We start from the raw sequence: 15,387 nt of genomic DNA, 5'->3' as shown, positions 1-15,387 counted from the left end.
CTATGTAGCAAAACGTGTGTGTGTGTGTGTGTGTGTGTGTGTGTGTGTGTGTGTGTGTGTGTGTGTGTGTGTCTGTGTAAAGGATGGATAGAGTCATAGAGTCCGCATAGGTCTGTGATGTAAAACATATACGGGAAAAAAAGGCCAGCTATGCCAACTTCATACCGAATGTGGGCGAGATGTCCTTGCTTTGTGGGTGGGTATGAGAGAAGAGGATGCACAAAACAAGTTTGGATGGGGACAACTGATTCAGCTGTTGTAATGATATGAGCAAATCGTATGTGCATGTTCAACTAGTGACGCCTGGCTATAGACCAAAGGAGCATGCGCGCTGCGGCAAGTCAGTCTGATGAAAGCCAGCGAGAGCCACACATGTCAATTGCCTTCTCCCTTCAACCAACACAGCCGTCCTAATAAAGAACCTCAACTCTATCTAGAAGTTGTATCATTTACCGAACCCGCTTACACAAAGCAACACGTGGTGTCAGAATTGGTCTGAAAGACAAGAGGACGATAAAAGGATTGAAACGGAAGATTCCACGGAGGAAAGACGTAGAGCACAACCCCCAGCAGAAAACGACAAAAATGGAAGCTTTAGGCCCACCCACAGCTCTGCAGCTAACAGGTAACGTGGCTGAAAACTGGAAGGATTTAAGCAATGTTTTGAACTGTATTTGTCTGCAATTGGAGCTGATGAAAGCCATTTGAAGACGAAAGCATCCATGTTTTTGCACATTGTGGGAGAGGAAGCGCTAGAGGTCTACAATAACTTCACATTTGATACTGAGGATGACAAGTGGAAGCCTTCAAAAATAATAGAAAAGTTTGAAGCTTAATGCATTCCGAAATGCAATGTGACGTTTGAAAGGCACAAATTCTTCACATGTGTACAGACAGTTGGAGAAACTATTGACCAATATGCAAATGAGCTGAGAAACAGATCAAAGACATGTGAGTTTGGTGGATTAACAGAATCACTGATCAAAGACAGAATAGTGTGTGGCATTACAGATAATAAACTGAAAGAAAGGCTACTCAGAGAATCAGATCTGGACCTGGAAAAAGCCTTAGCACTGTGTAGAGCTGCTGAGACTGTTAAATCACAGGCTAAAGAGCTGCTAAATGTTGCTAGCTGCAATGTGGAGGCAGTGGAAAGAAATGCACACAGATTCAACAAAAACAAGACTGCTGAGACAAAAGCAAGAGTGAGACAACCCAATAAAAATAGGATATTCAAAAAAAAATTGAACTCGTGGTACGCAAGCAGTGTCCGGCATATGGGAAAATATGTAAAAACTGTGATTGCTCGTTGCTGCAGGAACCAAGAAATGAAAGGCAAGGTAGATGCAGTAGATGATCATTATGAAGTGGAGGAACTTTATATGAATGCTGTAAAAGATGAAAGAGAAGAAAAAGATTGGATCACCACGCTAAAAGTGAACGACATTCATCTAAAATTCAAATTGGATACTGGAGCCAATGTGAATGTGATTTCAGAGACTGATTTCATGAAGATCAGACCGAGACCAAAAACACAAAGAGCAAACATGAAAGCCACAGCTTATGCGGGTGCAGCCATACCAATGAAAGGAAAATGCATTGTGAATGTGACATATAAAGGCCAATTACAGAAGCTATCTTTCATCATAGTTCCCAGGGATGTGCAGGGTCTACTAGGACTGTCGGCATGTGAAAGACTACACCTAGTGAAGAGAGTTTTTGTTGTGGAAAGACAAAAAGAGACAGTATATGATCAACTGATGGAGCAGTACAAAGACTTGTTTCGAGGATTAGGCTGCCTACCAGGAGAACACACAATCAGAGTGGACAGAAGTGTGCCACCAGTCATACATCCATGCAGGAAAGTCTCATTTGCTCTACAAAAGCAGCTAAAGTCAGAATTGGACAACATGGAGAACAGGCATGTGATAAAGAAAATTGACATGATCACAAGTGCATTGCCAGTTGCAGATTCAAAGATAGAGATTATATGGATGGGAACAAAAAAAGATGAGACACTGAAACAATTGAAACAAATCATCAAAAATGGATGGCCCGAAGCGAAACAAAATTGTTCACCAGATGCAGCAGAATATTGGAACTACAGGATGGAGTTATCTGTAGTGGACAACATCATATACAAAGGCAGTAAGATTGTCATTCCAAAGACTTTGAAAAGTGAAATGCTCAAAAAGATTCACGAAAGACATCTGGGAATTGAAAAGTGCAAGAAAAGAGAACAACAACTGATTTTCTGGCCTAAATGAATCAAGACATCACAGATCAAGTGTCGAGATGTACAATTTGCCTCAAATATCAAGCAAATCAACCGGCAGAACCACTACACCCACACCAAGCACCAAAAAGACCATACAAGAAGGTGGGTGCTGACCTGTTTTCGTGTCAAGGTAAAGATTATCTTTTGGTCACAGACTATTACTCCCTGTATCCAGAAGTTTGCAGACTGCAAGCTACAACAGTAGATGCAGTGATAACATGCATGAAGGCCATATTTGCTCGAAACGGGATTGCAAACCAAGTGTTTTCTGATAACGGTCCGCAATTCACCAATGAGAAGTTCAGAAATTTGCGAAGGAGTGGGAGTTGAAACACATAACCTCAAGTCCACATTTTCCACACAACGATGGCTTGGTGGAAAGTTCTGTCAAGACTGTGAAATGGCTGATGTACAAGGCAAGAGACAGCGGAATGGATTTCTACCAGAGCTTGCTTGTGTATCGCTTAACGCCGCTCGAGTGTGGTATGTCCCCGGCCCAGTGACTCATGGGACGAGTGCTGAGATCCAACTTACCCATCCCGGAAAACCTGCTAAAGACAAAGGAAGGGGAGAAAGTGCGGAACATCAAAGAACAACAGAAACAAAAACAAAAGTTCTACCATGACAGAGGAACACGGAACCTACCTGAACTACACACCGGTGACCAAGTACGGTACAAAGACAAAACAGACACATGGTCACAGAAAGGGACTGTTCTGCGTCAAGTCCAACCAAGGTCATACAACATTCAGACAGAGGAACGTGCTGTTTTAAGAAGAAACCGCCAAGATGTTCTCAAAGAACCAACCATTGCAAGTCAACAAACAGAGACTGTAACAGAGACTGTTATAACCCCTCTAATTCCAGGACATGCTGTCCGAAAATCCTCAAGAAAGTGAAACCACCTGAGAGACTTTTTTTTTTAAAGACTTCTACTTTAGTTCGCTGACGAAGCCTCTTGGATAGGAGGCGAAACGTCCGAAACCTTCACTTTTGTACAGATGACGGCTGAAGAAACCTTCTCATCGACACCTGAGAGACTGATTGAAACCATTTAACATGTTTTTCTAAGTGATGACGTGGTGAAAAAATGATGTGAATGTTTCATTTATTGTTGCAAAATTTGGAAAGACTTTATTGAAGTTTAAATTTGCTAATTACTGATGTAATTAAATTCATTACATTTGTTAAAAGTAAATAATTCAATTAAGAAAGGGAGATTTAATCATATGAGCAAATCATATTTGCATGTTAAACTAGTGATGCCTGGCTATAGACCAAAGGAGCATGCGTGCTGCTGCAAGTTAGTCTAATGAGAGCCCACGAGAGCCACACATGTCAATTGCCTTCTCCCTCCAACCAACACAGCCGTAAGAACCTTAAAGGACAACCGACGTCTCCGGACAAGTAGTGTCCATAATTTGTAAAATGGCTTCAAATGACTTCTACTGAGCGTATTTTAAAAAGATTCCACCGCATATAGCTATATTTTACGTTTTAAGACTCGCGCTGAATATTCAGGAACTCTTGTTTTTGAGTTGGTGACGAGTCCGTACGTGACATCACTAAAGGAACGCCCCAAACCGAAAGAAAGACACATTGTAGCAGTCCTTCTATCAGGTCAATGTATTTTGCTGTATTGTTTGCTCTGAAAACCTTGTGTTGCACCCAAAGCCGCCAGAAGAGGGTGTATGAGCTCCATATAAGGAATTTATCAGCCTGTGCAAACGGAGGTGGCCACAGGAGATCGCCATTTTGTGCCTCTTTTCTGGTGATCAGTTTCTCCCCAATGTTGCGTCAAAATGGCATGGAATAAATTCTTTAATCGATTGCAAACATTTATGTTTTCCTCTTCAGAACTATTTGAATCATATTCATAACTGGAGGTGTAACAAGAAAGCATATTCTCCGAATCTGAAGCCATTGTTTTGATTCTCCAGAAATGCAAGACGTCTGGGCGTGACGTCACGAACTGGGGGCGGACTTTCTGAAAATACCCAATTCGCAGCTCAATTTTTGGGCAGATTTTGGACACTTTAAGTCTTTTTGGGGTGTTTTGCATTTGAATACAAATATCACACTGCGTGTTTTGGGTATTTTAGATGCTATAAAACGTTTTTCTGATGTCAGTTAAGAAACAAAAAAGTGACGTCGGTTGTCCCATGACTCTATCCAGAAGTTGTATCATTTACCGAACCCGTTTACACAGAGACACAGCTGTGGCGACGTCTGAAGGAAAAAGTTAAAAGAAGACTAAAGAATGCTTCTTGGCACTGCTCTGAGAGTTATGATTATTCCTGGCTGAACGCGATCGTTACCAGGCAGCCAAAATATATTGATCTTCTATTTGGATTTATTCACATAATCCGAGCAACGGACGCGCATGGATTCGTTAACTGGATTTTATTTTGAAGGTGGCCAACGCTGCTCCCTTGCGGCATATTCCCGTAATAATGCATAGTATTGACAATCGCAGTGGCGGCTCACTTCATTTTTGCTAGTATAAACTGATTTGACTAGTTTCCTTTTTATTGAAAACGAGCAAATATTTTCCGACCCAGTATTCTCAATCTATGTTTTCTGGGGGTGGCGGGGGTTGTGGGGACTAATTAAAACTCTCACAGTCGATCGCATCTATTATTTATGTTTGTCTTTGGATCCTAAGGCGGAGTCTCGCGGGAACGGATTAAAGTTGAAAATGTTTCCTTGAAGACACATTGAAGAAGTAAACGCGTAATCGCAAGGTAAACGTCGAAGTTTCTTTTCACTTTGGAAAAAAATTAAAGTCTGTTAGTTTTGTCTGTTGCTTGGGAGCAAAATGCAAAGACAATGAAAGTCCCGTACGAACAAACGACAGCCAAAGCATACTTTTTCAAACGGGTTAATCAGTTAACGGTAGTGCTTGCCTCAACGTATGACTCAACTCATCAGTATTATGTTCTAATCTTTCTGAGAAAATTGTTACGGGCTTCATACTTGAAGTTGATCTGAATATTTACTGCGAGCTTATTAGACTTGATCAAATTGAGTTTTGTCTTTCGAGTGTGGAAAGAAACACCGTCCGCTCGGACGGGAATGGTGTCTTAATGACCAAGTTCAAGCCACATGCATTTTCTTTGACATCGATTTTTGAGAAACCATATATTGGAATACGGCAAGGTGAACATTTCCCACCACTCGATGCTTTGCATATTTGTTTTGTTGATAATCTATCCAGATTTCAATAACTTTAGTCTTTCTGATAGTTTGTGATTTTTACATTTTTACATTTTTAAACCTCTGAGCTGACCCGACCGACACACCTTCCGGCGCCTCGTGTCTGCTGACCAGAAATGATTTGATGTGTAAAGAACTAAAAGGAGGCTCAGAGGGCATCGAGCTTTGCTGATCCCTCTCGATGGAATGACCTGCCACTGAACATTCGGCAACCCATCTTGAAAACTCACCTCAAATGTCACTTGTACTTGGCATTGGACTCCGCATGATTCAGACTTGATCTTAATATTACTCCTTGGTGCTTTTGACTATTTTCGGGACTGCTTTATTGCCTGAACAGAAGATGATAGGTGTCCGTGTACAGCACTTTGTATACAGTTTGCCTGTGTGAAAGTGCTCTATAAAGTGCTGATTTCGAGTTGAGTACCCGCATGCACTCACGCACATACACGAACAACGCTCGCACACACACTCACACGCACGTTCACACGCACACACACACGCACACACACACACACACGCACACAAACATACAAACATGCAAACATGCACGCACACACACACACACACACACAGACTAAGTGTAAACCATTGTTCACCATTGTACACTCTAAAGCAGTGGTCACCAAACTACGGCACGTCAGCACATTTGGCCCGGCCCCCTGAACAATACCAGAGGTACTATCAGATGTTTTTCCTTTTTGGCCTCCAGAAAAATAAAAAATCCTTTTACAAGTCAAAGGTCGGTTTCCAATCATTATCTGTTCCTATTTTAATCAGTGTAATCAATGTATGTTGTTTATAATCGTGATTGAACAATACAAACACGCCTGCTCACAATAGAACGCTAAAGGAGTCAGTCACAATGCGAAGCGACACAAGAAAGTGACGTATGAGGAAGTGGAGGGGAGTCCGGTGGTACATTCAGGTGCACGCAGTTTGGCGCTCTATTTGGTCCCAGGCCCGTTTTCTTTTGTAAACCTTCCTGTCAAAGAGAGAACGGAATAATGGCGAAAAGGTTAGGTAAGAGAAAAATTGATTCAGAATGTAGTATTTAACCTGCAGTGGACAAACGGTTATTTTTATGTTCAATGCAAAGAAAAGGATGTTTGTCTCATCTGTCAAGAGGTGGTGGCAGTATTGAAAGAATACAATATTCACCGACACTGTGATTCCCGTCACAAAGACAAGTATGATAGCTTGCAAGGCCAAATAGGAGCAGACAAACTCTCAAAGCGAAAAAGTGGATTACTATCTCAGCAGAATACATTTGTACGCAAAGCTCAGCTGAAGAAGGCAGCGGTAAGCCTTTCACGGACGGAGAGTTTGTAATTAAATATTTACCTTAATGCACAACATTGTAAACCATCAATTGGCTTACCTCAATGCACAACATTGTAAACAATCAATTGGCTTGTTCTTTGCGAGAGGCATGACCAAAAAAGCTGGCAAGTTACTCACAGATGGTTTATTCCTAACAATTTTATTTAATACAGAATTCTGGGTCTGAGCTCTTTGACACAGAAAATATTCGTGTGTCCTCAAAATCAGTAGGTGAGACAAAAGAGAGACAAAGAATGAGACTCAAATTTGGCTCAAACAAAGAAATCAACAGTTGATTGGATCCCTCTTTGTTCGGTTCTAATTCCTGTTTCTCATCCGGTTTGGAGTTCAACGAAGTTTTGTGATGAAATACCAGCGGGGGGGATGGATGGTGAACAGAAAAAACTACTTTATTCTCGTAAAACAAAAGGAGTGCATCTCTCGTCGGAGCGTGGAGCCAAGAAGAACAAAGCCCGCCCGCTCAAACTAGTTACACAGAGCAGTACACAGCAGCGATCTGTCGTCCAATCAGCTACGGACAAGTATTGGAAGTCACACAGCAGCGATCTGTTGTCCAATCAGCTACGGACAAGTATTGGGAGAACATTAGACTGAAAGTTGATACTTGTTACATTCTGCTTTCGCAACTATTCAACTAATAAGCTTCATAATTCCATGTAGTCTAAATTAAACATGCAATAACATATGTACTAAGCTAAACTTGAAATAACAATGTTATTCTCTATCATTCCCTCCTGTTGCACATTTAAACATTAGTACATACATTTCAAAAACGGTTTTCATGCATGCACGTCATACTAACTGCACGGTGAACCATTTTTTTATTTTACTTTATACCATGGAGAAGGCGAAAAATCTCTGTCATAACTTTACTGCTGTGATATGCAACCTCTCCATTTGCGAGAGTCTTAAAGGTAAATTCAATTCAATCAAAAATTTGACGAGGAAAATTGCTTCTCGGCTCTCCGTTTTTTGGTTGGAGCATTTGTTGATATAAAACCTTTGCATAGTTCACCTGAGAATTAGTTATCATATTCATTAGCATTGCTCTTAAGAATGGAATAATACAACCAATGACTAAGAAAATAAGTACAATCACGATCGCGATAGGGATAAACAGTCTAAGCAAATTCGTATACCACGGGCCCCCGAAGAGCATGTCAGAGCTCCACGGGTGATCAATCCGTCGATCTTTGGCCATAGCATCTCTGAGATCCCTGATAACAGACAAAGCATTAGTCATGTTTATGGAATTCGCTTCTTCGTGTATGTACGTACAAGTGTCACCCACCATAGCACAGCCCCTTGTGGGGCTGTCAAAAGGTCAAAAACCATTATATTTTGCAGCTCCATTTGTATAATTGCTGCAATTTCGGTGTTTAGCATTTCATCCACTTTCAAGTTGGCATTTACAAACACTTGAAATCTGTAATCAATTCGTAGCATGTTTTTAGCCACTCCAATTTGTGGAAAAAGAGCTAACATTACCTTAATACCCATGCTATGGTGTTTGAATTGTTCTGGAACATCAGTTCCCCAGATCGAATCATGGGGCTTAAACGATACTCTTCTTTTCACATGATGGTGCGCTGGATGACTGGTAACGATGAAAGTATTGTCAGTTACCGTAACAGGTGCGCACAAACCGTAGGCTCGCGGAGGAATAAAAAAATATACTTTCCAACCGCATAACCACCAAAGATGTGAAGATACGGGCAAAACGGTGACATTAATGTTTAACGGTAGCACATATAAACATCTATCCTCTTCTATAAAACCTAAGTTTTGACCTGTACCGTACATTGCAACGCATACTGGTAATCGCAACCTGCTCTCGGTCGTAACCTGATTTTCAGTTTCCAAAATGGTATCTAAACCTGGAACAATCTCTCCTCTCGAAGCATTGCGAAGAACTGGAAAATGTTGATCAGGTTTATGCGAAGATATTAACATATGTGCAGCTCGAGCCATCTTATCTCTAAATACCTTTGAATGCACGCGTTGTTGTGTCACAGAATGAGGCATATAAGAGCATACAAAACAAAAGCTTTTCCTATTTTGTTTAGCAATTAGTGGAGCATAACGATACCACATGTTTGATAACAACGGATTCCAGTCATGTTTTTCTCCTGCAAACGGTTGATATAATGCGTCCATGACACCAGAATTTTGGGCCTTTTTGTCAGGTGTTTCCATCCAGGCTGTCAGTTTGATATGTGGTTCATGACAGAAAGGCGATGTCGCGACTGGTGATGTCACAGATGACATGATGCATAGTTACGGGAAAACCACTGTGATGTTCACGAAAATCAGGACAGTCTCAAGTCCATGCATCCTACAGCATCATGAGTTATGATGGCAAGTTGGATATCTGTCATTGTGCCAGTTCCAGTTCCTAACCAGTTCCCTCGAGCTATCTTGATGACAGTTCGTTTTGCCTCTTGGGCACACCTATTTCGAACCCATTTTGTTTTGGGCTCAGAATGGACCACAACGGAATCACAACCAGTGGTCCAAGCCTTCCCTAACTTGATACAAGCATACCAAGAACCATGAGGATAATCACTTCCATTTTGTCGTACTTCGTTCACGAGGATGCTAGGGGGAAATGATACTATTCCTGCAGCCTCTAGTGGAAAGCCGGCTACAGGATGTGCCATGTTTGGACACTTATCTGACTTTGTTGGATGTAATTGTGAATGTGTGAATTTCGCAGGCTGATGGAATGGGGGGCTCTACGTGTGTCATCTGGATTGCCCCCACGAATCCGTACAGCAAGATGATGTGGGCCAAACCCATGACTATTGAGTAGTTTGGCTCCGTCTCTCTTCCACCTTGATGGCAGTTGGCGTTGTGATCAGCACGGTGAATGGTCCCTCCCACTTTGGTGCAGACCTTGATCAGCACCTCGTCTCCGGGGCGCAGCAGCCCTTGTTCCTGTGGAGGGAACAAAGAGGACTGCGGCAGTACACATGCTGTGGATTTTTGTTATAAACATTTCACACAACAATTTTGCCAACAAAGCGCTTGGATCTGATTCATTCTTTTGCCAGGGCACACCTTCCCACAATGGGAGGATGAAAGGTCTGCCATGCAAGATCTCAAAAGGCGTTAAGCCGTTATTAGTGGGCGTTATTCTCATATATAATTTAACCAAAAACAGACATTCAGGCCATGGTTTGCCTGTTGTCTCCATCGTTTTTCTGAGTAGATTTTTTTATCGGACCATTCGTTATTTCAACTAATCTTGCACTCTGTGGATGATTTGCACAGTGGTTCTTTAATATAATACCTAAATGTTCGGAAATTTTGGTTATTACGTCATTAACAGAATGTGGCCCATTATCACTCCAAATTATTCTTGGTATGCCATGTTCTGGAATATGTTTGCACAATGCTTTTAGCAAAGGATAATGTGTCGGATTTCTTTGAAGGCACAATTTCCACTCATTTAGTGAATGAATCAATTAGCACCAAACAGTATTTATACTTAGTTCAATGAAATCCATGTGGACTACTTCAAAGGGATGTGACCCCTGTGGAAAGTATCCTCTTTTTGGTCACATATTACCCTGTTGAATATGTTTACAGCATATCAAACAGCTCAGACAAAGGTTTTTGCATATGAGTTGACACCTTTGCTTAAATGGAATACTTTTCCTGCTATGAACACCATCCCTTCTGTTGATACATGTGACCTACCTTGGCTCAACCGAGCCACCATAGGAAACATGTTTCTCGGTAAACATGATTTATTGTCTATGTTATACAGCCCATCAACTAGCATATCGCATAACGCTTGCATATCCTTCAAAACTTGTGTGGGCACTAATTCACGTGTCTCTTGATTTACTAGATTGAAAACAGTCTGAGCAGCCTTTTTGGCGGCTGCATCTGCTCTAGCGTTACCTGAGCTATTCCTGTCTTTAGCCCTTGTGTGCGCTGCACATTTGCATACAGCCACACTTTTTGGAAGGAGGATAGCTTTCAACAAGCCTCTCAATAAATCTGCATGTTCAACAGTCTTTCCTTCTGCCCATTTACACGCTCCAGTCAATGCAACAATTTCTGCTGCTTGCGTTAAATACGTTTGGTAATGAACCATCAGCAATAATTTCAACGTGGATACTGTCAGTTAAAGGTGTGTCTTCCAAGTCAGGTTGTAGAAATGTCATCATCTTTTTTTTTCAACAAGAAGTTCAACTTCTTTTTGGCAAAACTGTAACATAGTCAAAGAAGCTATATTACCTGTACTTTCTAGATTTTGGAACAAAGTGATTGATACAGTCTCGTTTTCATCTTCAGTCGGTGAGACAAGTAAGATGTCCTAAATGTACAAAAGAATTTGAGAAGTCACCGAATTTTTTAAAGTCAGCAATACATGAAAACATTTCTTGTGAAAAAAAAAATGGTGTAACGACTGAGTCCCCTAGTAGGGGACATGTGTTCCAGTCTGCTCTTATCCTGAAAACACATCTGGTCTTCTATAAGCAGGAAGGGGGGTGAGAGGGTGAGTGGGGGGCAGAAAGGGCAGTCGTGAGGAGGTGGTGGTGGACTCCGCGCGCAGATCCCCACCCTGACCTCTGACTCCCAAGCTCAAATTCCACAGCCCACAGCTCGCTCCTCCTCCTGCAGTGGTTAATTCTGTCTGTCTGTCTTAGCAATGGCGATTTCAAGACCATGAGCTCCTTTGTCCTTTTAAGGCTGGAGGTACTTTATCAGCGGCCATCTTTGAAGACATAGCTTTTTCATTCTTTCCAGTCTGCTTAAATATACGGAATTCTCATCAGCAGATTCCTGAATACAGCTGGGGGGTCTGAAAACATATCCAAAGTGTCCTTTAAATATGTTTTCACATCTACCCGACTTTTTCTATATAATTTCATGCTCCGGTGAATTGGAGCTTTTCTTAAAAAAACATTTTTGCACACATTTTTCAATTCACCAGAGAACACTTAAGAAATCCCTCCTGTTAGCTCTCTCCCAGAAAGGCACACACAGAAATTCAAACACAAAGAACAAAGACACCAGTTGTGTTAGTCTCCAACCGTGAGACACACTCTCATACACACACAATGAATGCACATGCACACGCACGCACTCACACGCACACGCACACACACTCACTAACGGCTCAAATGGCTCCCTCGCCCCCACTTTTCTCTGTTCAAGATCTTTATGAGACAAAGAAACTTTTGTAGTTCACCATTTTAGCACAGATGAACCAAATTGAATGTATTAATATCACAGAGAATCCACGATCGATTGCAGCTGCATTTTAACATATAACGTCTGGATCAAAATTAGAAAATCTTATAATTTTCCAATTTCTTCTCCAGACTTCGCACTCAGTGAATTCCAGGAGTCCACCTCTTGTGAATATTATTATTAGAATTCTACCGGTCTTACTCTACTTCCGCCGGCGGCGCGGTAAAACCAGACATATCTCAATCCGTATATTAGCATCGATCAGTCGCGTGTATAGGTTCTATACACATTGGGTCCGGCTTTATGAAGACTTGCCGTGGTCAGAATCACCAGAAACAGACCCAGAATCAGAACCGGATCAGAATCAGATGATAACATCCTAAAAAGTTGTGTTACAACCCCCCAGATACGTGGTTTAACATGAATAGGATACCCTCTGGCCTCTGGCTTTTCTACTTTCATTTCTTTCATAACTTTGCTGCTGTGAAATGTAAATTTCTCCACTGCGAGACTAATAAAGGCAAATCCAATCCAATCCAAAAGGATCCCACAATACATTCAAACAATGGCTGCTTGCTAGCGCGTCACCCACCTTGCGAACTTTGTCGAACACAGCCGTGTAGTCAATCAGAATGACGAGGAGCTCTACCACGCCAGTACGAGCAGGTGCCACCAAGGAGATGAAAATCTTCTTGTCTCTCGTGAGAAAACATGAACAGGCCCCGCCGAAGATAAAGACTCTTCGTCTCTCGTAGCCAGCCACCAACCGGGAACCGCCCTCTCCGGGACCGACTGTTTGGCACGGGTTGATCGGCACCAATTTATGTTCGGTTCTAATTCCTGTTTCTCATCTGGGTCGGAGTTCAACGAAGTTTTGTGATGAAATACCAGCAGGGACGATGGATGGTGAACAGAAAAAAATACTTTATTCTCGTAAAACAAAAGGAGCGCATCTCTCGTAGGAGCGGGGAGCCAAGAAAAACAAAGCCCGCCCGCTCAAACTAGTTTTAAAAGTACACAGCAGCGATCTGTCGTCCAATCAGCTATGGACAAGTATTGTAAGTCACACAGCAGCGATCTGTTGTCCAATCAGCTATGAACAAGTATTGGGAGAACATTAGACTGAAAGTTGATACTTGTTACATTCTGCTTTCTTATTCTCGCAACTATTCAACTAATAACCTTCATAATTCTATGTAGTCTAAGTTAAACATGCAATAACATAATATGTACTAAGCTAAACATGAAATAACATAATGTTTACGAATGTGCATAAAAACACTCTATCACTCCTTCACTGGTCTGTGATGTCGTCTCCTCTTTGGCGGGGTGGAGCGGCGATATCTCAAGTTGCATCCCCGTCAAGCAGCGTTATGTTGTAGCATTTCACCTCCTCCATGCAGCCTTGGTCATGTTGTGTTCACTTCCCCTGGGTGATAAGAATCAGCTGACTCCTTGACCCCCTGGTACCTGCAAAAATACAAGTCACAACGAGCATTCCATGTCCGCTCACTCATCCATCTATTGAAAACAGAGCACTATTTTTACTGATTAATTCACATTGTTTAGGATAATCATTAAAATATTTTATCCTACACAATGTTTAATATGGCTAACTAAATGTATTTATTTCCTTCACCATCGCGCACACACACACACACGCATACACATTTTTGCTACATGGTGGAGACATGGTGTGCAAAAGTTTTGACCCGTGGGAACCCAATTTCAAACATGAAAAAAAACATTTATGAAACTCATAAAAATTGGATTTTAGGACCCAAATTTTTTTAGCCTGTGCTCACTCAGAAATCACTTTAAAATGGCATAATTCTTGATTAAAATTGTCTAGGTTTTTCGCAACTCCGTGGGGACTTAACATCCATCCATCCATCTTCTGCCGCTTATCCGGGGTCGGGTCGCGGGGGCAGCAGCTTCAGTTGGGAAGCCCAGACTTCCCTCTCCCCAGCCACTTCTAGCTCGTCCTGGCGGATCCCGAAGCGTTCCCATGCCAGCTGGGAGACATAGTCTCTCCAGCGTGTTCTGGGTCGTTCCCGGGGTCTCCTGCCAGTGGGGCATGCCCGGAACACCTCACGAGGGAGACGTCCCGGGGGCATCCTAATCAGATGCCCGAGCCACCTCATCTGGCTCCTCTCGATGTGGAGGAGAAGCGGCTCGACTTTGAGCCCCTCCCGGATGACCGAGCTTCTCACCTTATCTCTAAGGGAGAGCCCGGACACCCGACGGAGAAAGCTCATTTCGGCCGCTTGCATCCGGGATCTCGTTCTTTCAGACACAACCCATAGCTCGTGACCATAGATGAGGGTTGGGACGTAGATCGACTGGTAGATTGAGAGGTTCGCTTTTTGGCTCAGCTCCTTCTTCACCACGACAGATCGGTACAAAGTCCGCATCACGGCAGACGCCGCACTGATCCACCTGTCGACCTCTCGATCCCTTTCACCCTCAGTCAGAATCAGAATCATCTTTATTGCCAAGTATGTAGAACACACGGAATTTGTTTCCGGTAGAACACGCTGCACTAGTATCGTCGTCAAAAAAAACTGCTAAGTGGCACTATACAGTTCCATTTTGGCTACTGTTGAAAGAGTTCAAAGAGTTAATGGCTTGGGGGAAGAAGCTGTTTAAATGTCTGCTGGATTTGGTGCGCATGGATCGGTAGTGCCTGCCTGAGGGGAGTAGCTGGAAAAGGTGGTGGGCAGGGTGCGGAGGGTCCAGTAGGATTTTCCGCGCCCTAGTTTGGATTCTTGCAGTGTGCAAGTCCTCGAGAGTGGCTAGGGCGCTGCCAATGATTTTTTCCGCCGTCCTAACTGTCCGTTGAAGTCGGATTTTGTCCATTTTTGTGGCGGCCCCGAACCAAACGGTGAAGGAAGAACACAGGATGGATTCGATGACAGCCGTGTAGAAATGTTGCAGCACCTCCTGTGGCAGGCCGTGCTTCTTTAGCAGCCTCAGGAAGTACATTCTCTGTTGGGCCTTTTTCAGGATAGAGTTGGTGTTGACCTCCCACTTCATGTCCTGGGAGACTGTGATTCCCAGGAACTTGAAGGTCTCAACGGTTGACACCAGGCAGTTGGATAGTGTGAGGGGTAGCTGTGGTGATGGATGTTTCCTGAAGTCCACGATCATCTCAACTGTCTTGAGCGTGTTCAGCTCCAGGTTGTGACGGCTGCACCAGAGCTCCAGCTGCTCCACTTGTTGTCGGTACACAGACTCGTCGGCGTCTTTGATGAGACTGATGACCGTGGTGTCGTCTGCGAACTTTATGAATTTGACAGCTGGGTGCGTTGAGGTGCAGTCGTTCGTGCAGAGAGAGAAGA

At 42.8% G+C, this 15,387-nt stretch overlaps 1 protein-coding gene across 7 annotated transcripts in view; it reads left to right on the top strand.

The window, feature by feature from the left end:
- The window catches only part of amot (angiomotin), a 138,042-nt gene that overhangs the window by 5,781 nt on the left and 116,874 nt on the right, over positions 1 to 15,387 (top strand). For 2 of the 7 annotated variants that reach the window (XR_016117841.1, XR_016117840.1), the window contains exon 1: positions 4,721 to 5,022. The exons of 1 other annotated variant lie outside the window; for it this stretch is intronic. The gene's annotated coding sequence lies outside the window, so the exon portion shown is untranslated. Of the gene's footprint in view, positions 1 to 4,500; positions 4,693 to 4,720; positions 5,023 to 15,387 lie in introns of those variants that run through there. 4 more of the 7 variants (XR_016117843.1, XR_016117842.1, XM_089016984.1 and 1 more) reach the window with 3 other exon arrangements.

Source organism: Hippocampus bargibanti, linkage group LG16, assembly GCF_051943395.1.
Source record: "Hippocampus bargibanti isolate YZ-2025 linkage group LG16, ASM5194339v1, whole genome shotgun sequence".
Classification (NCBI taxonomy): domain Eukaryota; kingdom Metazoa; phylum Chordata; class Actinopteri; order Syngnathiformes; family Syngnathidae; genus Hippocampus; species Hippocampus bargibanti.
This window is presented reverse-complemented; position numbering and strand designations above follow the sequence as displayed.